Source organism: Salmo trutta, chromosome 7, assembly GCF_901001165.1.
Source record: "Salmo trutta chromosome 7, fSalTru1.1, whole genome shotgun sequence".
Taxonomy (NCBI): Eukaryota; Metazoa; Chordata; class Actinopteri; order Salmoniformes; family Salmonidae; genus Salmo; species Salmo trutta.
The window spans coordinates 30,382,838-30,385,914 of NC_042963.1; the positions used below are offsets into that span (position 1 = coordinate 30,382,838).

At 39.3% G+C, this 3,077-nt stretch overlaps 1 pseudogene; it reads left to right on the forward strand.

The window, feature by feature from the left end:
- The first annotated feature begins 595 nt into the window (after positions 1-595).
- On the forward strand, positions 596-1,699 carry LOC115197793 (sentrin-specific protease 3-like; annotated as a pseudogene).
- The last annotated feature ends 1,378 nt before the right edge of the window (positions 1,700-3,077 follow it).

Consider the following 3,077-nt stretch of genomic DNA (forward strand, 5'->3'; position numbering starts at 1 on the left):
CTGGGTCATGTTCATTAGGCACACAATGGAAAAGTATTTTAAGCGTTTTGCAATGGGAAATGAAAATGAACGTTTTTCTACAAATCCAAGTAGCCTCTCCCTGTATCACTGTGGTTTGAATGTGTTCTCCCGTTTGGTGCCAAATTAACACGACCATGGTGTTTAGTATTTTTATGTTGAAAGGTGTCTCATTCGTTGTTGTCCCTTACAAAGGAAAGTGATTGTGCAGCAACTCATCCAGTCTTACCAGCGTCTGTCTGGGACTGAGGGGGTTCTATGTCCTCCAATGGATGATCTCAGCACATTGTATGGACTGAACTGTCTCAATGACTCATTAACATTTGAAAATAACACTATTAGCACATCTCAATTGGTCTGTCTTGGTCAGTCCAAATCACCTACAATGTGATGTGAGAATTTATTTATTTTTACTTTAGAAGTTTATGAAATATTTCCTAGATACCGAGTTGTTAATCAGTATAGAATAAAGTGTGCTATTTTCATGTATTTTTCAGTGTGTGATTCTGTAAACATTGTGACTAAATAATATAAATATTAGTGTTTTTCTGATGTCTTGGAATGACAGATCATGAACATGTATGGGGATTTAGTCATGGACACAGCCCCAGAAGAGGTGAGAAAATGAACCTGTCTAGTAATATGAATGTAAAATATATGTTTAGGAGAGAGAAACGAGGATGACATTTAGGTGCTGGCATCCTCTTACCTCATCGGTCATGTTATGCCCCATTCCTCATTTGCAAGCATTTTTTCCCCAGCACACGAAAGCCCCACTATTGTGTGTGCTTTAACACTCACCTTGTCTATTGTCTTCCCATTCACATCGTGGCTGCTGTCCTCTCCTCTTTATTTCAGGTTCATTTTTTCAACAGCTTTTTTTCCCGACAAGTTGAGAACAAAGGGCTATGACGGGTAAAACAGTGGACGGAAAATGTGAGTTATCCCTGGGGAAATTTCATTTGCATGTTGTCAAGTGTGTTTGTTTGTTTGTTTGTATACACTGTTTATGTAGTTTTGTAACGGCATGTCAGAAGTACTTTACGTAATAGTTTTTTGTACATGGACAATGCACAGCGATCAACATGTCTGTAAATATACCTGGTAATATACCTGAAGAGTAAAGAAAAGTTGACAGGGAAAATGTGTAAAAATTAAGATGCCACCCAAACAATTTTTTTCCAGGTGGACATCTTCCAGAAGAGGCTACTGTTTATCCCTATCCACCTGGAGGTGGTCTCTGGTGTGTGTGGACGTCCCACAGCGCGCCATCATGTACTTCGACTCCCAGCTCACCCTCAACTACCACTGCCCAAAGGTCAGTGTAGTGTACCTCCCTGGGATTAAAGCCCATTTATAGTTTTAAAATGATATCCGTATATACCCATGCAGTTATACGAATGTGGAAAGTATAAACCTGCCTTTAGGCCAATACATACAACCCATCGGTCATTTGGATCTATAGAATCACACATCTGCTTCTCTCAATGGTCATTCTTATACTTGTATTTTTTTAAATCCCTCAGTACATTCATATTCACCCATGTCTTTCTCTTGATTTTCAGCACATCACAAAACATGCACAAGCTTAGGCAATCAAGAAAGAGCAAAATTATTTCATCACAGGGTGGAAGGGTTGGGGCTCCTGAGTGGCGCAGCGGTCTAAGGCACTACATCTCAGTGCTAGAGCCGTCACTACAGACCCTGGCTCGATTCCAGGCTGTATCACAACCGGCCGTGATTGGGATTCCCATTCGACGGCGCACAATTGGCCCAGTATTGTCCAGGTTAGGGTTTGGCCAGGGTAGGCTGTTATTGTAAGTAAGAAATAGTTCTTAACTGACTTGCCTAGTTAAATAAAGGTTTAAATAAAAGGTAAGAGGGCTTTGAGGTTTTTGGTAGGCAATGTTTATTTGTTGTGGTTTATTTGTGATAGATACCATGTTTTTGTGATTGCTGTTGTTGATCCCATGTTTATATGTGTTTCCCAGAACGTGGGCATGTAGAACAATGACAGTGACAATGGTGCATTTGTTCTGCAGGTGGGTTATCTTTAATATCATTATTCCTATTTCAGTATCAACAGAACCTAAAGCACCATCTGTCTATTCAGTCATGTTGTTCAAAAACGTTGTTTCCAAATTACTTTGCTACCGGTATGCTACACACATACCGGTAGCAAAGTAATTTGCTTTGATATCTGTCATAAAAACAGTACTCTACTATATCATTGCATTTGCTATTGATATTGACATTAACTTTAGTTCACACTGTTCCCCCCACAGTACTGTAAGTTCCTAGCCTTGGAGCAGCCTTTCAGTTTTGGCCAGCTGGATATGCCAAAGTTAAGGAGACTAATGTACAAACAGTTGTCACTGCAAGCTCTCACTGTGAATTATATTGAAACAACTAGCTATCACATAATGAAAAAAGATGAAGACTATTCACACTTCCCTTCCCCTAGCTCTCTAGGTATCACCATTTTTACAAGATGGACGTTGTTGCTTTTTTTTCTTCCTCACAACCACTCACTTTCATATCTGATTATTTGTCCCTTTTGTTGGTTTAGGCCAAATGTAGTGTACTCTCATGAGATCCTATGAGGACACTAAACAAAGTAATATTTTTTTTGTCCTTGGTGTCATTGAGGGTTGGGGGATAGCCAGTGTTACAGAGTTGGAAAGTCTTGATGGGACACAACCTTATGTTCAGTTTATTTTTATACATTTTATGAAACATGGTTTCTAATTGTCTATCTTCTGATAAGGTAATGGCTAGTGGAGTTCAAATAGTGTATTTATTGTATTATGGCTCATCAACAAATCCAATGAAAGCATTGTTCGTTATGTTGGTTCTAATCATAGACTTAGTCATTTATTAGGGTCTCTGCTTCCAATGGTGTTGTTGCTGGGGAGGAGCCCAATGTCGAGTCCTCCTTTTCGCTCCTATTATGGTCAAATAAAGGCGGACACCATACGTTTAGTGACTTCTTAGATAGCCAATAATATGTCACAATGGGTTTAAACATATGACTCTGGGTGTTGCCAATATTGAATGAT